Source organism: Gorilla gorilla, chromosome 18 (assembly GCF_029281585.2).
Source record: "Gorilla gorilla gorilla isolate KB3781 chromosome 18, NHGRI_mGorGor1-v2.1_pri, whole genome shotgun sequence".
Classification (NCBI taxonomy): domain Eukaryota; kingdom Metazoa; phylum Chordata; class Mammalia; order Primates; family Hominidae; genus Gorilla; species Gorilla gorilla.
The window spans coordinates 121,671,790-121,697,366 of NC_073242.2; positions in this window are offsets into that span (position 1 = coordinate 121,671,790).

Sequence of the window (25,577 nt, forward strand, 5' to 3'; positions counted from 1 at the left end):
ACAGATGGCGGTGTAGGTATTTCCATGTTTATAGAGATGGCGGTGTAGATATTTCCATGTTTATAGAGATAGCGATGTAGTTATTTCCATGTTAATAGGCGTAGCATTGTAGATATTTCCATGTTTATAGAGACAGAGGTGTAGATATTTCCTTGTTTATACAGATAGCTGTCTAGATATTTCCATGTTGATCGAGATAGCGGTGTAGACATTTCCACATTTATAGGGATAGTGGTGTAGATATTTCCTGGTTCATACAGACGGTGGTGTAGATATTTCCATCCTTATACAGATGGCGGTGTAGATATTTCCATGTTCATACAGATGGCGGTGTAGGTATTTCCATGTTTATAGAGATGGCGGTGCAGATATTTAAATGTTTATCCAGATGGCGGTGTAGATATTTCCATGTTTATAGAGATGGCGGTGTAGATGTTTCCGTGTTTGTACAGACAGCGGTGTAGGTATATACATGTTTATACACATGGCTGGGTAGATATTTCCATCTTTATACAGATGGCGGTTTAGATATTTCCATGTTTATTCAGATGTCGGTGTATATATTTCCATGTTTATAGAGCTGTTGGTGTACATATTTCCATGGTTATACAGATGGTGGTGTAGATACTTCCATGTTTATAGAAATAGGGGTGTTGTTATTTCCATGTTAATATTCATAAGTGTGTAGATATTTCCATGTTTATAGAGATAGAGGTGTAGATATTTCCTTGTTTATACAGATAGCGGTGTAGATATTTCCATGTTTACAGAGATAGCGGTGTAGACATTTCCATGTTTATAGAGATACCGGTGTAGATATTTCCATGTTCAAACAGATGGCGGTGTAGATATTTCCATGTTTATAGAGATGGCGATGTAGATATTTCCGTTTTTATACAGATAGCTGTGTAGATATTTCCATCTTTATAGAGATGGCGCTGTAGATATTTCCATGTTTATGCAGATGGCCGTGTACATATTTCCATGTATATACAGATGTCAGTGTAGATATTTCCGTGTATTTAGAGATGGCGGTGTAGATATTTCCATGTTTATAGAGATGGCGGTGTAGATATTTACCTGTTTATACAGATGGCTGTGTAGATATTTCCATGTTTATAGAGATGGCGGTGTAGATATTTCCATGTTTATACAGATAGCGGTGTAGATATTTCCATGTTTATACAGATAGCTGAGTAGATATTTCCATCTTTATACAGATGGTGGCATAGGTATTTCCGTGTTCATACAATTGGCGGTGTAGATATTTAAATGTTTATAGAGATAGCGGGGTAGACATTTCCACGTTTATACAGATGGCGATGTAGATACTTATGTGTTCATACAGACGGTGGTGTAGATATTTCCATCCTTATACAGATAGCGGTGTAGATATTTCCATGATTATACACATGGCGGTGTAGATGTTTCAATATTTAGACAGATGGCAGTGTACATATTTCCATGTTCATACAGATGGCGGTGTAGGTATTTCCATGTTTATAGAGATGGCGGTGGATGTATGTCCATGCTTATACAGATGACGGTGTAGATATTTCCATCTTTATACAGATGGCGGTATAGATATTTCCATGTTTATAGAGATGGCGGTGTAGATAATTCCATGTTTATCTAGATGGCGGTGTAGATATTTCCATGTTTATACTGATGGCGGTGTAGATATTTCCATGTTTATACAGATGGCGGTGTAGATATTTCCATGTTTATAAAGATGGCGATGTAGATATTTCCATGTTTATTGAGATAGCCGTGTAGTTATTTCCATGTTAATAGGCATAGTGGTGTAGATATTACCATGTTTATAGAGACAGAGGTGTAGATATTTCCTTGTTTACACAGACAGCGGTGTAGATATTTCCATGTTTATACAGATGGCGGTGTACATATTTCAATCTTTATACAGATGGCGGTGCACCTATTTCCATGTTCATACAGATGGCGGTGTAGATATTTCCATGTTTATAGACATGTCGGTGTAGATATTTCCATGTTTATACAGATAGCAGTGTATGTATTTCCATGTTTATACAGTTATCTGTGTAGATATTTGCATCTTTATACAGATGGCGGTGTAGATATTTCCATGTTTATACAGATGGCGGTGTAGATATTTCCATGTTTATAGAGATGGCGGTGTAGATATTTCCATGTTTATACAAATGTCGGTGTAGATATTTCCATGTTTATACAGGTGGCGGTGTAGATATTTCCATCTTTATACAGATGGCGGTGTAGGTATTTCCATGTTTATAGAGATGGCGGTGTAGATATTTCCATGTTTATAGAGATAGCGATGTAGTTATTTCCATGTTAATAGGCGTAGCATTGTAGATATTTCCATGTTTATAGAGACAGAGGTGTAGATATTTCCTTGTTTATACAGATAGCTGTCTAGATATTTCCATGTTGATCGAGATAGCGGTGTAGACATTTCCACATTTATAGAGATAGTGGTGTAGATATTTCCTGGTTCATACAGACGGTGGTGTAGATATTTCCATCCTTATACAGATGGCGGTGTAGATATTTCCATGTTCATACAGATGGCGGTGTACATATTTCCATGTTTATAGAGATGGCGGTGTAGATATTTAAATGTTTATCCAGATGGCGGTGTTGATATTTCCATGTTTATAGAGATGGCGGTGTAGATGTTTCCGTGTTTGTACAGACAGCGGTGTAGGTATATACATGTTTATACACCTGGCTGAGTAGATATTTCCATCTTTATACAGATGGCGGTGTAGATATTTCCATGTTTATACAGATGTCGGTGTAGATATTTCCATGTTTATAGAGATGTTGGTGTACATATTTCCATGGTTATACAGATGTTGGTGTAGATACTTCCATGTTTATAGAAATAGGGGTGTTGTTATTTCCATGTTTATACACATGGCTATGTGGATATTTCCATGTTTATACAGATGGCAGTGTAGATATTTCCATGTTCATACAGATGGCGGTGTACTTATTTCCATGTTTTTAGAGATATCGGTGTAGATATTTCCTTGTTTATACAGATGGCGGTGTAGATATTTCCATGTTTATAGAGATTGTGGTGTAGATATTCCCATGCTTATAAAGATAGCGGTGTAGATATTTCCATGTTTATACAGATAGCTGTGTAGATATTTCCATCTTTACACAGATGGCGGTGTAGATATTTCCATGTTCATACAGATAGCGGTGTAGATATTTTCATCTTTATACAGATGGCGGTGTAGATATTTCCATGTTCATACAGATGGCAGCGTAGATATTTCCATGTTTATAGAGATGGCGGTGTAGATATTTCCATGTTTTTACAGATGACGTTGTAGATATTTCCATGTTTATACACATGGCTATGTAGATATTTCCATGTTTATACAGATGGCAGTGTAGATATTTCCATGTTCATGCAGATGGCGGTGTAGATATTTCCATGTTTATAGAGATAGCGGTGTAGTTATTTCCATGTTAATAGGCATAGCGGTGTAGATATTTCCATGCCTATAGAGATAGCGATGTATATATTTCAATGTTTATACAGATAGCGGTGAAGATATTTCCCTGTTTATACAGATAGCTGTGTAGATATTTAAATCTTTATACAGATGGCGGTGTAGATAGTGCCATGTTTCTACAGATGGCGGTGCAGATATTTCCATGTTTATACAGACGGCAGTGTAGATATTTCCAAGTTCATACAGATGGCGGTTTAGTTATTTCCATGTTTTAAGAGGTGGCGGTGTAGATATTTCCATGTTTATACAGATGGTGCTGTATATATTTCCATGTTTATAGAGATGGCGTTCTAGATATTTCCATGTTTATAGAGATTGTGGTGTAGTTATTTCCATGTTTATACAGATAGCGGTGTAGATATTTCCATGTTTATACAGATAGCTGTGTAGGTATTTCCATCTTTATACAGATGGCGGTGTAGATATTTCCATGTTCATACAGATGGCGGTGTAGATATTTCCATGTTTATAGAGATGGCGGTGTAGATATTTCCATGTTTATACAGATGGCGGTGTAGATATTTCCATGTTTATACAGATAGCGGTGTAGGTAATTCCATGTTCATACAGACGGCTGTGTAGATATTTACATGTTCATACAGATGGTGGTGTACATATTTCCATCCTTATACAGATAGCGGTGTAGATATTTCCATGTCCATATAGACGGCGTTGAAGGCATTTCCATCTTTATACAGATGGCGGTGTAGATATTTCCATGTTCATACAGATGGTGGTGTAGATATTTCCATGTTTAGAGATACCGGTGTAATTATTTCCATGTTAATAGGCATAGCGGTGTAGATATTTCCATGTTTATAGAGACAGAGGTGTAGATGTTTCCTTGTTTATACAGATAGTGGTGTAGAAATTTCCATGTTTAGAGATACCGGTGTAGTTATTTCCATGTTAATAGGCATAGCGGTGTAGATATTTGCATGTTTATAGAGACAGAGGTGTAGATATTTCCTTGTTTATACAGACAGTGGTGTAGATATTTACATGTTCATACAGATGGTGGTGTAGATATTTCCATCCTTATACAGATAGCGGTGTAGATATTTCCATGTTCATACAGACGGCGTTGAAGTCGTTTCCATCTTTATACAGATGGCAGTGTAGATATTTCCATGTTCATGCAGATGGCGGTGTAGATATTTCCATGTTTATAGAGATAGCGGTGTAGTTATTTCCATGTTAATAGGCATAGCGGTGTAGATATTTCCATGTCTATAGAGATAGCGATGTATATATTTCCATGTTTATACAGATAGCGGTGAAGATATTTCCATGTTTATACAGATAGCTGTGTAGATATTTAAATCTTTATACAGATGGCGGTGTAGATAGTGCCATGTTTCTACAGATGGCGGTGCAGATATTTCCATGTTTATACAGATGGCGGTGTAGATATTTCCATGTTCATACAGATGACGGTGTAGTTATTTCCATGTTTTTAGAGATGGCGGTGTAGATATTTCCATGTTTATACTGATGGCGGTGTAGATATTTCCATGTTTACAGAGTTTGTGGTGTAGATATTTCCATGTGTAAACAGATAGCTGTGTAGATATTTCCATCTTTATACAGATGGCGGTGCAGATATTTCCATGCTCATTCAGATGGCGGTGTAGATATTTCCATGTTTATAGAGATGGCGGTGTAGATATTTCCATGTTTATACAGATGGCAATGTAGATATTTCCATGTTTATACAGATAGCGGTGTAGGGGTTTCCATGTTCATACAGATAGCTGTGTAGATATTTCCATCTTTATACAGATGGCAGTGTAGATATTTCCATGTTCATTCAGATGGCGGTGTAGATATTTCCATCCTTATACAGATGGCGGTGTAGATATTTCCATGTTCATAAAGATGGCGGTGTAGTTATTTCCATCTTTATAGAGATATCGGTGTAGATATTTCCGTGTTTATACAGCTGGTGGTGTTGGTAATTCCATGTCTATAGAGATGGCGGTGTACATATTTCCATGTTTATACAGATAGTGGTGTAGATACTTCCATGTTTATACAGATGGCTGTGTAGATATTTCCATGTTTGTAAAGATGGCGGTGTACATACTTCCATGTTCATTCAGATGGCGGTGTAGATTTTTCCATGTTTATAGAGATACTGGTGTAGTTATTTCCATGTTAAAAGGCATAGCGGTGTAGATATTTCCATGTTTATAGAGACAGAGGTGTAGATATTTCCTTGTTTATACAGACAGTGGTGTAGATATTTACATGTTCATACAGATGGTGGTGTAGATATTTCCATCCTTATACAGATAGCGGTGTAGATATTTCCATGTTCATACAGACGGTGTTGAAGACGTTTCCATCCTTATACAGATGGCAGTGTAGATATTTCCATGTTCATACAGATGGCGGTGTAGATATTTCCATGTTTATAGAGATGGCGGTGTAGATATTTCCATGTTTTTACAGATGACGTTGTAGATATTTCCATGTTCATACACATGGCTATGTAGATATTTCCATGTTTATACAGATGGCAGTGTAGATATTTCCATGTTCATACAGATGGCGGTGTAGATATTTCCATGTTTATAGAGATAGCGGTGTAGTTATTTCCATGTTAATAGGCATAGCAATGTAGATATTTCCATGTCTATAGAGATAGCGATGTGTATATTTCCATGTTTATACAGATAGCGGTGAAGATATTTCCATGTTTATACAGATAGCTGTGTAGATATTTACATCTTTATACAGATGGCGGTGTAGATAGTGCCATGTTTCTACAGATGGCGGTGCAGATATTTCCATGTTTATACAGATGGCGGTGTAGACATTTCCATGTTCATACAGATGGCGGTGTAGTTATTTCCATGTTTTTAGAGATGGCGGTGTAGATATTTCCATGTTTATACAGATGGCGGTGTAGATATTTCCATGTTTATAGAGATTGTGGTGTAGTTATTTCCATGTTTATACAGATAGCGGTGTAGATATTTCCATGTTTATACAGAGAGCTGTGTAGGTATTTCCATCTTTATACAGATGGCGCTGTAGATATTTCCATGTTCATACAGATGGCGGTGTAGATATTTCCATCTTTAAAGAGATGGCGGTGTAGATATTTCCATGTTTATACAGATGGCGGTGTAGATATTTCCATGTTTATACAGATAGCGGTGTAGCTAATTCCATATTCATACAGATGGCTGTGTAGATATTTACATGTTCATACAGATGGTGGTGTACATATTTCCATCCTTATACAGATAGCGGTGTAGATATTTCCATGTCCATATAGACGGTGTTGAAGGCGTTTCCATCTTTATACAGATGGCGGTGTAGATATTTCCATGTTCATACAGATGGTGGTGTAGATATTTCCATGTTTAGAGATACCGGTGTAGTTATCTCCATGTTAATAGGCATAGCGGTGTAGATATTTCCATGTTTATAGAGACAGAGGTGTAGATGTTTCCTTGTTTATACAGATAGTGGTGTAGATATTTCCATGTTTAGAGATACCGGTGTAGTTATTTCCATGTTAATAGGCATAGCGGTGTAGATATTTCCATGTTTATAGAGACAGAGGTGTAGATATTTCCTTGTTTATACAGACAGTGGTGTCGATATTTACATGTTCATACAGATGGTGGTGTAGATATTTCCATCCTTATACAGATAGCGGTGTAGATATTTCCATGTTTATTCAGATGGCGCTGTAGATATTTCCTTGTTTATAGAGATAACGGTGTAGTTATTTCAATGTTAATAGGCATACCGGTGTAGATATTTCCATGTCTATAGAGACAGAGGTGTAGATGTTTCCTTGTTTATACAGATAGCGGTGTAGATATTTCCATGTTTATAGAGATAGTGGTGTAGACATTTCCAAATTTATACAGATAGCGGTGTAGATATTATAGGTTCATACAGATGGTGGTGTAGATATTTCCATCCTTATACAGATATCGGTGTAGATATTTCCATGTTTATACAGATGGCGGTGTAGATATTTCCATCTTTATACAGATGGCGGTGTAGGTATTTCCATCCTTATACAGATAGCGGTGTAGATATTTCCATGTTTATACAGATGGCAGTGTAGATATTTCCATGTTTATACAGATAGCGGTGTAGATATTTCCATGTTTATACAGATATCGGTGTAGATATTTCCATGTTCATACAGAGAGCGGTGTGGATATTTCCATGTTTATACAGATAGCGGTGTAGATATTTCCATGTTTATAGAGATGGCGGTGTCGATATTTCCATGTTTACAGAGATAGAGGTGTAGATATTTCCTTCTTTATAGAGATAGCGGTGTAGATACTTCCATGTTTATACAGATGGCGGTGTAGATATTTCCATCTCTATACAGATGGTGGTGTACCTATTTCCATGTTCATACATATGGCGGTGTAGATATTTCCGTGTTTTTAGACATGGCGGCGTAGATATTTCCATGTTTATACAGATAGTGGTGTAGATATTTCCATGTTTATACAGTTAGCTGTGTAGATATTTCCATCATTATACAGATGGCGGTATAGATATTTCCATGTTCATACATAGGGCGGTGTAGATATTTCCATGTTTATACAGATGACGGTGTAGATATTTCCATGTTTATACGGAAGGCGTTGTAGATATTTCCATGTTTATAGAGATGGCGGTGTAGATATTTCCACCTTTATATAGGTAGCTGTGCAGTTATTTCCATGTTAATACGCATAACGGTGTAGATATTTCCATGTTTATAGAGATAGAAGTGTAGATATTTCCTTGTTTATACAGATATCGGTGTAGATATTTCCATGTTTATAGAGATAGCGGTGTAGACATTTCCACGTTTATACAGATAGCGGTGTAGTTATTTCCATGTTTATACAGATAGCTGTGTAGATATTTACATCTTTATACAAATGGTGGTGTAGATATTTCCATGTTTATACAGATGGCGGAGTAGATATTTCCATCTTTATACAGAAGGCGGTGTAAATATTTCCATGTTCATCCAGATGGCGGTGTAGATAATTCCATGTTTATAGAGATGGCGGTGTAGTTATTTCCATGTTTATTCTGATAGCGGTGTACATATTTCCATGTTTATACACATGTCGGTGTGGATATTTCCATGCTTATACAGAAGGCGGTGTAGATATTTCCATGGTTATAGAGATGGTGGGATAGATATTTCCATGTTTACACAGATTGCGGTGTAGTTATTTCCATCTTTATACAGATGGCGGTGTAGATATTTCCATGTTTAGAGATACCGGTGTAGTTATCTCCATGTTAATAGGCATAGCGGTGTAGATATTTCCATGTTTATAGAGACAGAGGTGTAGATGTTTCCTTGTTTATACAGATAGTGGTGTAGATATTTCCATGTTTAGAGATACCGGTGTAGTTATTTCCATGTTAATAGGCATAGCGGTGTAGATATTTCCATGTTTATAGAGACAGAGGTGTAGATATTTCCTTGTTTATACAGACAGTGGTGTAGATATTTACATGATCATACAGATGGTTGTGTAGATATTTCCATCCTTATACAGATAGCGGTGTAGATATTTCCATGTTCATACAGATGGCGTTGAAGTCGTTTCCATCTTTATACAGATGGCAGTGTAGATATTTCCATGTTCATGCAGATGGCGGTGTAGATATTTCCATGTTTATAGAGATAGCGGTGTAGTTATTTCCATGTTAATAGGCATAGCGGTGTAGATATTTCCATGTCTATAGAGATAGCGATGTATATATTTCCATGTTTATACAGATAGCGGTGAAGATATTTCCATGTTTATACAGATAGCTGAGTAGATATTTAAATCTTTATACAGATGGCGGTATAGATAGTGCCATGTTTCTACAGATGGCGGTGCAGATATTTCCATGTTTATACAGATGGCGGTGTAGTTATTTCCATGTTTTTAGAGATGGCGGTGTAGATATTTCCATGTTTATACACATGGCGGTGTAGATATTTCCATGTTTATAGAGATTGTGGTTTAGATATTTCCATGTGTATACAGATAGCTGTGTAGATATTTCCATCTTTGTACAGATGGCGGTGTAGATATTTCCATGCTCATTCAGATGGCGGTGTAGATATTTCCATGTTTATAGAGATGGCGGTGTAGATATTTCCATGTTTATACAGATGGCAGTGTAGATATTTCCATGTTTATACAGATAGCGGTGTAGGTGTTTCCATGTTCATACAGAGAGCTGTGTAGATATTTCCATGTTTATACAGATGGCGGTGTAGATATTTCCATGTTCATAAAGATGGCGGTGTAGTAATTTCCATCTTTTTTAGAGATATCGGTGTAGATATTTCCGTGTTTATACAGCTGGTGGTGTTGGTATTTCCATGTCTATAGAGATGGCGGTGTACATATTTCCATGTTTATACAGATAGTGGTGTAGATACTTCCATGTTTATACAGATGGCCGTGTAGATATTTCCATGTTTATAAAGATGGCGGTGTAGATATTTCCATGTTCATTCAGATGGCGGTGTAGATTTTTCCATGTTTATAGAGATACTGGTGTAGTTATTTCCATGTTAAAAGGCATAGCGGTGTAGATATTTCCATGTTTATAGAGACAGAGGTGTAGATATTTCCTTGTTTCTACAGATAGTGGTTTACATATTTCCATGTTTACAGAGATAGCGGTGTAGACATTTCCACGTTTATACAGACAGCAGTGTCGATATTTACATGTTCATACAGATGGTGGTGTAGATATTTCCATCCTTATACAGATAGCGGTGTAGATATTTCCATGTTTATACAGATGGCGCTGTAGATATTTCCTTGTTTATAGAGATAACGGTGTAGTTATTTCAATGTTAATAGGCATACCGGTGTAGATATTTCCATGTCTATAGAGACAGAGGTGTAGATGTTTCCTTGTTTATACAGATAGCGGTGTAGATATTTCCATGTTTATAGAGATAGTGGTGTAGACATTTCCAAATTTATACAGATAGCGGTGTAGATATTATAGGTTCATACAGATGGTGGTGTAGATATTTCCATCCTTATACAGATATCGGTGTAGATATTTCCATGTTTATACAGATGGCGGTGTAGATATTTCCATCTTTATACAGATGGCGGTGTAGGTATTTCCATCCTTATACAGATAGCGGTGTAGATATTTCCATGTTTATACAGATGGCAGTGTAGATATTTGCATCTTTATACAGATGGCGGTGTAGCAATTTCCATGTTCGTAGAGATGGCGGTGTAGATATTTCCATGTTTACAGAGATAGAGGTGTAGATATTTCCTTCTTTATTGAGATAACGGTGTAGATACTTCCATGTTTATACAGATGACGGTGTAGATATTTCCATCTCTATACAGATGGTGGTGTACCTATTTCCATGTTCATACATATGGCGGTGTAGATATTTCCGTGTTTTTAGACATGGCGGTGTTGATATTTCCATGTTTATACAGATAGCGGTGTAGATATTTCCATGTTTATACAGTTTGCTGTGTAGATATTTCCATCGTTATACAGATGGCGGTGTAGATATTTCCATGTTCATACAGATGGCTGTGTAGATATTTCCATGTTTATACAGATGACGGTGTAGTTATTTCCACGTTTATACAGAAGGCGGTGTAGATATTTCCATGTTTATAGAGATTGCAGTGTAGATATTTCCATGTTTATCCAGATAGCGGTGTAGATATTTCCATGTTTATAGAGATAGCGGTGTAGACATTGCCAAGTTTATACAGATAGCGGTGTAGATATTTCCATGTTTATAGAGATGGCGGTGTCGATATTTCCATGTTTACAGAGATAGAGGTGTAGATATTTCCTTCTTTATAGAGATAGCGGTGTAGATACTTCCATGTTTATACAGATGGCGGTGTAGATATTTCCATCTCTATACAGATGGTGGTGTACCTATTTCCATGTTCATACATATGGCGGTGTAGATATTTCCGTGTTTTTAGACATGGCGGTGTAGATATTTCCATGTTTATACAGATAGTGGTGTAGATATTTCCATGTTTATACAGTTAGCTGTGTAGATATTTCCATCGTTATACAGATGGCGGTATAGATATTTCCATGTTCATACATATGGCGGTGTAGATATTTCCATGTTTATACAGATGACGGTGTAGATATTTCCATGTTTATACGGAAGGCGTTGTAGATATTTCCATGTTTATAGAGATGGCGGTGTAGATATTTCCATGTTTATACAGATGGCGGTGTAGATATTTCCATGTTTATACAGATGGCGGTGTAGATATTTCCGTGTTTATACAGATGGCGGTGTAGATATTTCCGTGTTTATACAGATGGCGGTGTAGATATTTCCATGTTTATACAGATGGCGGTGTAGATATTTCCATGTTTACAGAGATAGCGGTGTAGTTATTTCCATCTTAATGGGCATACCGGTGTAGATATTTCCATGTTTATAGAGACAGAGGTGTAGATATTTCCTTGTTTATACAGATAGCGGTGTAGATATTTCCATGTTTATAGAGATAGAAGTGTAGACATTTCCACGTTTATACAGATAGCGGTGTAGATATTTCCATGTTCATACAGATGGTGGTGTAGATATTTCCATGTTTATAGACATGGCGGTGTAGATATTTTGATGTTAATACAGATAGCGGTGTAGATATTTCCATGTTTATACAGATAGTTTTGTAGATATTTCCATGTTTATAGAGATGGAGTTGTATATATTTCCATGTTCTTACAGATGGCAGTGTAGATATTTCCATGTTTATAGAGATGGCGGTGTAGATATTTCCATGTTTATACAGATTGCAGTGTAGATATTTCCATGTTTGTAGAGACGGCGGTGTAGATAATTCCATGTTTATACAGATAGCGGTGTTGATATTTCCATTTTTATAGATATGGCGGTGTAGATATTTCCATGTTTATACAGATGGTGGTGTAGATATTTCCTTGTTTATATAGATGGCGTTGTAGATATTTCCATGTTTTTACAGATAGCGGTGTAGATATTTACATGTTTATACAGATAGCTGTGTAGATATTTCCATCTTTATACAGATGGCGGTGTACATATTTCCATGTTTATAGACATGTCGGTGTAGATATTTCCATGTTTATACAGTTACCTGTGTAGATATTTGCATCTTTATACAGATGGCGGTGTAGATATTTCCATGTTTATACAGATGGCGGTGTAGATATTTCCATGTTTATAGAGATGGTGGTGTAGATATTTCCATTTTTATACAAATGTCGGTGTAGATATTTCCATGTTTATACAGGTGGCTGTGTAGATATTTCCATCTTTATACAGATGGCGGTGTAGGTATTTCCATGTTTATAGAGATGGCGGTGTAGATATTTCCATGTTTATAGAGATAGCGATGTAGTTATTTCCATGTTAATAGGCGTAGCATTGTAGATATTTCCATGTTTATAGAGACAGAGGTGTAGATATTTCCTTGTTTATACAGATAGCTGTCTAGATATTTCCATGTTGATCGAGATAGCGGTGTAGACATTTCCACATTTATAGGGATAGTGGTGTAGATATTTCCTGGTTCATACAGACGGTGGTGTAGATATTTCCATCCTTATACAGATGGCGGTGTAGATATTTCCATGTTCATACAGATGGCGGTGTAGGTATTTCCATGTTTATAGAGATGGCAGTGCAGATATTTAAATGTTTATCCAGATGGCGGTGTAGATATTTCCATGTTTATAGAGATGGCGGTGTAGATGTTTCCGTGTTTGTACAGACAGCGGTGTAGGTATATACATGTTTATACACATGGCTGGGTAGATATTTCCATCTTTATACAGATGGCGGTTTAGATATTTCCATGTTTATTCAGATGTCGGTGTATATATTTCCATGTTTATAGAGCTGTTGGTGTACATATTTCCATGGTTATACAGATGGTGGTGTAGATACTTCCATGTTTATAGAAATAGGGGTGTTGTTATTTCCATGTTAATATTCATAAGTGTGTAGATATTTCCATGTTTATAGAGATAGAGGTGTAGATATTTCCTTGTTTATACAGATAGCGGTGTAGATATTTCCATGTTTACAGAGATAGCGGTGTAGACATTTCCATGTTTATAGAGATACCGGTGTAGATATTTCCATGTTCAAACAGATGGCGGTGTAGATATTTCCATGTTTATAGAGATGGCGATGTAGATATTTCCGTTTTTATACAGATAGCTGTGTAGATATTTCCATCTTTATAGAGATGGCGCTGTAGATATTTCCATGTTTATGCAGATGGCGGTGTACATATTTCCATGTATATACAGATGTCAGTGTAGATATTTCCGTGTATTTAGAGATGGCGGTGTAGATATTTCCATGTTTATAGAGATGGCGGTGTAGATATTTACCTGTTTATACAGATGGCTGTGTAGATATTTCCATGTTTATAGAGATGGCGGTGTAGATATTTCCATGTTTATACAGATAGCGGTGTAGATATTTCCATGTTTATACAGATAGCTGAGTAGATATTTCCATCTTTATACAGATGGTGGCATAGGTATTTCCGTGTTCATACAATTGGCGGTGTAGATATTTAAATGTTTATAGAGATAGCGGGGTAGACATTTCCACGTTTATACAGATGGCGATGTAGATACTTATGTGTTCATACAGACGGTGGTGTAGATATTTCCATCCTTATACAGATAGCGGTGTAGATATTTCCATGATTATACACATGGCGGTGTAGATGTTTCAATATTTAGACAAATGGCAGTGTACATATTTCCATGTTCATACAGATGGCGGTGTAGGTATTTCCATGTTTATAGAGATGGCGGTGGATGTATGTCCATGCTTATACAGATGACGGTGTAGATATTTCCATCTTTATACAGATGGCGGTATAGATATTTCCATGTTTATAGAGATGGCGGTGTAGATAATTCCATGTTTATCTAGATGGCGGTGTAGATATTTCCATGTTTATACTGATGGCGGTGTAGATATTTCCATGTTTATACAGATGGCAGTGTAGATATTTCCATGTTTATAAAGATGGCGATGTAGATATTTCCATGTTTATTGAGATAGCCGTGTAGTTATTTCCATGTTAATAGGCATAGTGGTGTAGATATTACCATGTTTATAGAGACAGAGGTGTAGATATTTCCTTGTTTACACAGACAGCGGTGTAGATATTTCCATGTTTATACAGATGGCGGTGTACATATTTCAATCTTTATACAGATGGCGGTGCACCTATTTCCATGTTCATACAGATGGTGGTGTAGATATTTCCATGTTTATAGACATGTCGGTGTAGATATTTCCATGTTTATACAGATAGCAGTGTATGTATTTCCATGTTTATACAGTTATCTGTGTAGATATTTGCATCTTTATACAGATGGCGGTGTAGATATTTCCATGTTTATACAGATGGCGGTGTAGATATTTCCATGTTTATAGAGATGGCGGTGTAGATATTTCCATGTTTATACAAATGTCGGTGTAGATATTTCCATGTTTATACAGGTGGCGGTGTAGATATTTCCATCTTTATACAGATGGCGGTGTAGGTATTTCCATGTTTATAGAGATAGCGATGTAGTTATTTCCATGTTAATAGGCGTAGCATTGTAGATATTTCCATATTTATAGAGACAGAGGTGTAGATATTTCCTTGTTTATACAGATAGCTGTCTAGATATTTCCATGTTGATCGAGATAGCGGTGTAGACATTTCCACATTTATAGAGATAGTGGTGTAGATATTTCCTGGTTCATACAGACGGTGGTGTAGATATTTCCATCCTTATACAGATGGCGGTGTAGATATTTCCATGTTCATACAGATGGCGGTGTACATATTTCCATGTTTATAGAGATGGCGGTGTAGATATTTAAATGTTTATCCAGATGGCGGTGTTGATATTTCCATGTTTATAGAGATGGCGGTGTAGATGTTTCCGTGTTTGTACAGACAGCGGTGTAGGTATATACATGTTTATACACCTGGCTGAGTAGATATTTCCATCTTTATACAGATGGCGGTGTAGATATTTCCATGTTTATACAGATGTCGGTGTAGATATTTCCATGTTTATAGAGATGTTGGTGTACATATTTCCATGGTTATACAGATGGTGGTGTAGATACTTCCATGTTTATAGAAATAGGGGTGTTGTTATTTCCATGTTTATACACATGGCTATGTGGATATTTCCATGTTTATACAGATGGCAGTGTAGATATTTCCATGTTCATACAGATGGCGGTGTACTTATTTCCATGTTTTTAGAGATATCGGTGTAGATATTTCCTTGTTTATACAGATGGCGGTGTAGATATTTCCATGTTTATAGAGATTGTGGTGTAGATATTCCCATGCTTATAAAGATAGCGGTGTAGATATTTCCATGTTTATACAGATAGCTGTGTAGATATTTCCATCTTTACACAGATGGCGGTGTAGATATTTCCATGTTCATACAGATAGCGGTGTAGATATTTTCATCTTTATACAGATGGCGGTGTAGATATTTCCATGTTCATACAGATGGCAGCGTAGATATTTCCATGTTTATAGAGATGGCGGTGTAGATATTTCCATGTTTTTACAGATGACGTTGTAGATATTTCCATGTTTATACACATGGCTATGTAGATATTTCCATGTTTATACAGATGGCAGTGTAGATATTTCCATGTTCATGCAGATGGCGGTGTAGATATTTCCATGTTTATAGAGATAGCGGTGTAGTTATTTCCATGTTAATAGGCATAGCGGTGTAGATATTTCCATGCCTATAGAGATAGCGATGTATATATTTCAATGTTTATACAGATAGCGGTGAAGATATTTCCCTGTTTATACAGATAGCTGTGTAGATATTTAAATCTTTATACAGATGGCGGTGTAGATAGTGCCATGTTTCTACAGATGGCGGTGCAGATATTTCCATGTTTATACAGACGGCAGTGTAGATATTTCCAAGTTCATACAGATGGCGGTTTAGTTATTTCCATGTTTTAAGAAGTGGCGGTGTAGATATTTCCATGTTTATACAGATGGTGCTGTATATATTTCCATGTTTATAGAGATGGCGTTCTAGATATTTCCATGTTTATAGAGATTGTGGTGTAGTTATTTCCATGTTTATACAGATAGCGGTGTAGATATTTCCATGTTTATACAGATAGCTGTGTAGGTATTTCCATCTTTATACAGATGGCGGTGTAGATATTTCCATGTTCATACAGATGGCGGTGTAGATATTTCCATGTTTATAGAGATGGCGGTGTAGATATTTCCATGTTTATACAGATGGCGGTGTAGATATTTCCATGTTTATACAGATAGCGGTGTAGGTAATTCCATGTTCATACAGACGGCTGTGTAGATATTTACATGTTCATACAGATGGTGGTGTACATATTTCCATCCTTATACAGATAGCGGTGTAGATATTTCCATGTCCATATAGACGGCGTTGAAGGCATTTCCATCTTTATACAGATGGCGGTGTAGATATTTCCATGTTCATACAGATGGTGGTGTAGATATTTCCATGTTTAGAGATACCGGTGTAATTATTTCCATGTTAATAGGCATAGCGGTGTAGATATTTCCATGTTTATAGAGACAGAGGTGTAGATGTTTCCTTGTTTATACAGATAGTGGTGTAGATATTTCCATGTTTAGAGATACCGGTGTAGTTATTTCCATGTTAATAGGCATAGCGGTGTAGATATTTCCATGTTTATAGAGACAGAGGTGTAGATATTTCCTTGTTTATACAGACAGTGGTGTAGATATTTACATGTTCATACAGATGGTGGTGTAGATATTTCCATCCTTATACAGATAGCGGTGTAGATATTTCCATGTTCATACAGACGGCGTTGAAGTCGTTTCCATCTTTATACAGATGGCAGTGTAGATATTTCCATGTTCATGCAGATGGCGGTGTAGATATTTCCATGTTTATAGAGATAGCGGTGTAGTTATTTCCATGTTAATAGGCATAGCGGTGTAGATATTTCCATGTCTATAGAGATAGCGATGTATATATTTCCATGTTTATACAGATAGCGGTGAAGATATTTCCATGTTTATACAGATAGCTGTGTAGATATTTAAATCTTTATACAGATGGCGGTGTAGATAGTGCCATGTTTCTACAGATGGCGGTGCAGATATTTCCATGTTTATACAGATGGCGGTGTAGATATTTCCATGTTCATACAGATGACGGTGTAGTTATTTCCATGTTTTTAGAGATGGCGGTGTAGATATTTCCATGTTTATACTGATGGCGGTGTAGATATTTCCATGTTTATAGAGATTGTGGTGTAGATATTTCCATGTGTAAACAGATAGCTGTGTAGATATTTCCATCTTTATACAGATGGCGGTGTAGATATTTCCATGCTCATTCAGATGGCGGTGTAGATATTTCCATGTTTATAGAGATGGCGGTGTAGATATTTCCATGTTTATACAGATGGCAATGTAGATATTTCCATGTTTATACAGATAGCGGTGTAGGGGTTTCCATGTTCATACAGATAGCTGTGTAGATATTTCCATCTTTATACAGATGGCGGTGTAGATATTTCCATGTTCATTCAGATGGCGGTGTAGATATTTCCATCCTTATACAGATGGCGGTGTAGATATTTCCATGTTCATAAAGATGGCGGTGTAGTTATTTCCATCTTTATAGAGATATCGGTGTAGATATTTCCGTGTTTATACAGCTGGTGGTGTTGGTATTTCCATGTCTATAGAGATGGCGGTGTACATATTTCCATGTTTATACAGATAGTGGTGTAGATACTTCCATGTTTATACAGGTGGCTGTGTAGATATTTCCATGTTTGTAAAGATGGCGGTGTACATACTTCCATGTTCATTCAGATGGCGGTGTAGACTTTTCCATGTTTATAGAGATACTGGTGTAGTTATTTCCATGTTAAAAGGCATAGCGGTGTAGATATTTCCATGTTTATAGAGACAGAGGTGTAGATATTTCCTTGTTTATACAGACAGTGGTGTAGATATTTACATGTTCATACAGATGGTGGTGTAGATATTTCCATCCTTATACAGATAGCGGTGTAGATATTTCCATGTTCATACAGACGGTGTTGAAGACGTTTCCATCCTTATACAGATGGTAGTGTAGATATTTCCATGTTCATACAGATGGCGGTGTAGATATTTCCATGTTTATAGAGATGGCGGTGTAGATATTTCCATGTTTTTACAGATGACGTTGTAGATATTTCCATGTTCATACACATGGCTATGTAGATATTTCCATGTTTATACAGATGGCAGTGTAGATATTTCCATGTTCATACAGATGGCGGTGTAGATATTTCCATGTTTATAGAGATAGCGGTGTAGTTATTTCCATGTTAATAGGCATAGCAATGTAGATATTTCCATGTCTATAGAGATAGCGATGTGTATATTTCCATGTTTATACAGATAGCGGTGAAGATATTTCCATGTTTATACAGATAGCTGTGTAGATATTTACATCTTTATACAGATGGCGGTGTAGATAGTGCCATGTTTCTACAGATGGCGGTGCAGATATTTCCATGTTTATACAGATGGCGGTGTAGACATTTCCATGTTCATACAGATGGCGGTGTAGTTATTTCCATGTTTTTAGAGATGGCGGTGTAGATATTTCCATGTTTATACAGATGGCGGTGTAGATATTTCCATGTTTATAGAGATTGTGGTGTAGTTATTTCCATGTTTATACAGATAGCGGTGTAGATATTTCCATGTTTATACAGAGAGCTGTGTAGGTATTTCCATCTTTATACAGATGGCGCTGTAGATATTTCCATGTTCATACAGATGGCGGTGTAGATATTTCCATGTTTATAGAGATGGCGGTGTAGATATTTCCATGTTTATACAGATGGCGGTGTAGATATTTCCATGTTTATACAGATAGCGGTGTAGCTAATTCCATATTCATACAGATGGCTGTGTAGATATTTACATGTTCATACAGATGGTGGTGTACATATTTCCATCCTTATACAGATAGCGGTGTAGATATTTCCATGTCCATATAGACGGCGTTGAAGGCGTTTCCATCTTTATACAGATGGCGGTGTAGATATTTCCATGTTTAGAGATACCGGTGTAGTTATCTCCATGTTAATAGGCATAGCGGTGTAGATATTTCCATGTTTATAGAGACAGAGGTGTAGATGTTTCCTTGTTTATACAGATAGTGGTGTAGATATTTCCATGTTTAGAGATACCGGTGTAGTTATTTCCATGTTAATAGGCATAGCGGTGTAGATATTTCCATGTTTATAGAGACAGAGGTGTAGATATTTCCTTGTTTATACAGACAGTGGTGTAGATATTTACATGATCATACAGATGGTGGTGTAGATATTTCCATCCTTATACAGATAGCGGTGTAGATATTTCCATGTTCATACAGATGGCGTTGAAGTCGTTTCCATCTTTATACAGATGGCAGTGTAGATATTTCCATGTTCATGCAGATGGCGGTGTAGATATTTCCATGTTTATAGAGATAGCGGTGTAGTTATTTCCATGTTAATAGGCATAGCGGTGTAGATATTTCCATGTCTATAGAGATAGCGATGTATATATTTCCATGTTTATACAGATAGCGGTGAAGATATTTCCATGTTTATACAGATAGCTGTGTAGATATTTAAATCTTTATACAGATGGCGGTGTAGATAGTGCCATGTTTCTACAGATGGCGGTGCAGATATTTCCATGTTTATACAGATGGCGGTGTAGTTATTTCCATGTTTTTAGAGATGGCGGTGTAGATATTTCCATGTTTATACACATGGCGGTGTAGATATTTCCATGTTTATAGAGATTGTGGTTTAGATATTTCCATGTGTATACAGATAGCTGTGTAGATATTTCCATCTTTATACAGATGGCGGTGTAGATATTTCCATGCTCATTCAGATGGCGGTGTAGATATTTCCATGTTTATAGAGATGGCGGTGTAGATATTTCCATGTTTATACAGATGGCAGTGTAGATATTTCCATGTTTATACAGATAGCGGTGTAGGTGTTTCCATGTTCATACAGAGAGCTGTGTAGATATTTCCATATTTATACAGATGGCGGTGTAGATATTTCCATGTTCATTCAGATGGCGGTGTAGATATTTCCATCCTTACACAGATGGCGGTGTAGATATTTCCATGTTCATAAAGATGACGGTGTAGTTATTTCCATCTTTTTTAGAGATATCGGTGTAGATATTTCCGTGTTTATACAGCTGGTGATGTTGGTATTTCCATGTCTATAGAGATGGCGGTGTACATATTTCCATGTTTATACAGATAGTGGTGTAGATACTTCCATGTTTATACAGATGGCTGTGTAGATATTTCCATGTTTATAAAGATGGCGGTGTAGATATTTCCATGTTCATTCAGATGGCGGTGTAGATTTTTCCATGTTTATAGAGATACTGGTGTAGTTATTTCCATGTTAAAAGGCATAGCGGTGTAGATATTTCCATGTTTATAGAGACAGAGGTGTAGATATTTCCTTGTTTATACAGATAGTGGTTTACATATTTCCATGTTTACAGAGATAGCGGTGTAGACATTTCCACGTTTATACAGACAGCGGTGTAGATATTTACATGTTCATACAGATGGTGGTGTGGATATTTCCATCCTTATACAGATAGCGGTGTAGATATTTCCATGTTTATACTGACGGCGGTGAAGACGTTTCCATCTTTATACAGATGGCAGTGTAGATATTTCCATGTTAATAGAGATGGCGGTGTAGATATTTCCATGTTTTTATAGATGACGGTGTAGATATTTCCATGTTTATAAACATGGCTATGTAGATGTTTCCATGATTATACATATGGCATTGTAGATATTTCCATGTTCATACAGATGGCGGTGTAGATATTTCCATGTTTTTATAGATGACGGTGTAGATATTTCCATGTTTATACACATGGCTGTGTAGATATTTCCATGTTTATACATATGGCAGTGTAGATATTTCCATGTTCATACAGAGGGCGGTGTAGTTATTTCCACGTTTTTAGAGATGGCGGTGAAGATATTTCCATGTTTATACAGATGGCGGTGTAGATATTTCCATGTTTATAGAGATTGTGGTGTAGATATTTCCATGTTTATAAAGATAGCGGTGTAGATATTTCCATGTTTATACAGATAGGTGTGTAGATATTTCCATCTTTACACAGATGGCGGTGTAGATATTTCGTTGTTCATACAGATGGCGGTGTAGATATTTCCATGTTTATAGAGATGGCGGTGTAGTTATTTCCATGTTTATACAGATGGCATTGTAGATATTTCCATGTTTATACAGATAGCGGTGTAGGTATTTCCGTGTTCATACAGATGGCTGTGTAGATATTTCCATCTTTATACAGATGGCGGTGTAGTTATTTCCGTGTTCATACAGATGTCGGTGTAGATATTTCCATCCTTATACAGATGGCGGTGTAGATATTTCCACGTACATACAGATGGCGGTGTAGTTATTTCCAAATTTATACAGATGGCGGTGTAGATATTTCCATGTTTATAGAGATGGCGGTGTAAATATTTCCATGTTTATACAGATAGCGGTGTAGTTATTTACATGTTAATAGGCATAGCGGTGTAGATATTTCCATGTTTATTGAGATAAAGGTGGAGATATTTCCTTATTTATGCAGATAGCGGTGCAGATATTTCCATGTTTATACAGATAGCGGTGTAGACATTTCCACCTTTAAAGAGATAGCGGTGTAGATATTTCCATGTTCAGACAGATGGTGGTGTAAATATTTCCATGTTTATACAGATGGCAGTGCAGATATTTCCATGTTTATAGAGATAGCGGTGTAGATATTTCCATGTTTATAAAGATAGCGGTGTAGATATTTCCATGTTTATAGACATGGCGGTGTAGATATTTCCATGTTTATACAGATGGTGGTGTAGGTATTTCCATGTTTTTAGAGACGGCGGTGTAGATATTTCCATGTTTATACAGATAACGGGGTAGATGTTTCCATGTTTGTAGAGATGGCGGTGTAGATATTTCCATGTTTATGCAGATGGTGGTGTAGATATTTCCATGTTCATACAGATGGCGGTGTAGATATTTCCATGTTTATACATTTGGCGGTGTAGATATTTCCATGTTTATACAGATGGCGGTGTAGATATTTCCATGTTTATAGAGATGGCTGTGTAGATATTTCCACCTTTGTGCAGATAGCAGTGTAGTTATTTCCATGTTAATAAGCATAACGGTGTAGATATTTCCATGCTTATAGAGATAGAGGTGTAGATATTTCCTTGTTTATACAGATATCAGAGTAGATATTTCCATGTTTATAGAGATACGGTGTAGACTTTTCCACGTTTATACAGATAGTGGTGTAGATATTCCCATGTTATTACCGATGGTGGTGTAGAAATTTCCATCCTGATACAGATAGCGGTGTAGATATTTCCATCTTTATACAGATGGCTGTGTAGATATTTCCATGTTTATACAGATGGCGGTGTAGATATTTCCATGTTTATAGAGATGGAGGTGTAGATATTTCCATGTTTATACAGATAGCGGTGTAGATATTTCCATGTTTATACACATGGCTGTGTAGATATTTCCATGTTTATACAGATGGCGGTGTAGATATTTACATGTTCATACAGATGGCGGTGTAGATATTTCCATGTTTATAGAGATAGCGGTGTAGTTATTTCCATGTTACTAGGCATAGCGCTGTAGATATTGCCATGTTTATACAGATAGCTGTGTAGATATTTAAATCTTTATACAGAAGGCGGTGTAGATAGTGCCATGTTTATACAGATGGCAGTGTAGATATTTCCGTGTTCATACAGATGTTGGTGTAGACATTTCCATGTTCATACAGATGGCGGTGTAGACATTTCCATGTTTATAGAGATAGCTGTGTAGATATTTAAATCTTTATACAGATGGCGGTGTAGATAGTGCCATGTTTATATGGATGGCAGTACAGATATTTCCATGTTTATACAGATGGCGGTGTAGATATTTCCATGTTCATACAGATGGCGGTGTAGTTATTTCCATGTTTTTAGATTTGGCGGTGTATATATTTCCATCTTTACACAGATGGCGGTGTAGATATTTCCATGTTCATACAGACGGCGGTGTAGATATTTCCATGTTTATAGAGATGGCGGTGTGGTTATTTCCATGTTTATACAGATAGCGGTGTAGATATTTCCATGTTTACACAGATGGCGGTGTAGATATTTCCATGTTTATGGAGATGGCGGTGTAGATATTTCCATGTTGATAGAGATAACGGTGTAGTTATTTCAATGTTAATAGGCATACCGGTGTAGATATTTCCATGTTTATAGAGACAGAGGTGTAGATGTTTCCTTGTTTATACACATAGCGGTTTAGATATTTCCATGTTTATAGAGATAGCGGTGTAGACATTTCCAAATTTATACAGGTAGCGGTGTAGATATTTAAATTTTCAGACAGATGGTGGTGTAGATATTTCCATCCTTATACAGATAGCGGTGTAGATATTTCCATGTTTATACAGATGGCGCTGTAGATATTTCCATCTTTATACAGATGGCGGTGTAGATATTTAAAGGTTCATACAGATGGTGGTGTAGATATTTCCATCCTTATACAGATAGCGGTGTAGATATTTCCATGTTTATAGAGATGGCGGTGTAGATATTTCCATGTTTATACAGATAGCTGTGTAGATATTTACATCTTTATACAAATGGCGGTGTAGATATTTCCATGTTTATACAGAAGTCGGTGGAGATATTTCCATGTTTATACCGAAGGCGGTGTAGATATTTCCATCTTTATACAGATGGCGGTGTAGATATTTCCATGTTCATACAGATGGAATTGTAGATAATTCCTTGTTTATAGAGATGGCGGTGTATATATTTCCATGTTCATACAGATGGCGGTGTAGATACTTCCATCTTTATACAGATGGCGTTGTGGATATTTCCATGTTCATACAGATGGCGGTGTAGATGTTTCCATGTTTATACAGATGTCGGTGTAGATATTTCCATGTTTATAGACATGGCCGTGTAGATATTTCGATGTTAATGCAGATATTGGTGTCGATATTTCCATGTTTATACAGATAGCTGTGTAGATATTTCCATCTTTATAGAGATGGCGGTGTAGATATTTCCATGTTTAAAGAGATGGCGGTGTAGATATTCCCATGTTTATACAGATGGCAGTGTAGATATTTCCATGTTTATACAGATGGCAGTGTAGGTATTTCCATGTTTATAGAGATGGCGGTGTAGATATTTTCATGTTTATACAGGTAGCTGTGTAGATATTTCCATCTTTATACAGACGGCAGTGTAGATGTATCCATGTTTATACAGATGGCGGTGTAGATATTTCCAAGTTTATACAGATGGCAGTGTAGATATTTCCATGTTTATAGAGAGGGCGGTGTAGGTATTTCCATGTTTGTAGAGATAGCGATGTAGGTATTTCCATGTAAATAGGCATAGCGGTGTAGATATTTCCATGTTTATAGAGATAGAGGCATAGATATTTCCTAGTTCAAACAGATAGCGGTGTAGATATTTCCATGTTTATGGAGATAGCGGTGTAGACATTTCCAGGTTTATACAGTAAGCGGTGGAGATATATCCATCTTCATACAGATGGTGGTGTAGATATTTCCATCCTTATACAGATAGCGGTGTAGATATTTCCATGTTTATACACATGGCGGTGTAGATATTTCCATGTTTATGGAGATGGCGGTGTAGATATTTCCTTGTTTATAGAGATAACGGTGTAGTTATTTCAATGTTAATAGGCATACCGATGTAGATATTTCCATGTCTATAGAGACAGAGGTGTAGATGTTTCCTTGTTTATACAGATAGCGGTGTAGATATTTCCATGTTTATAGAGATAGTGGTGTAGACATTTCCAAATTT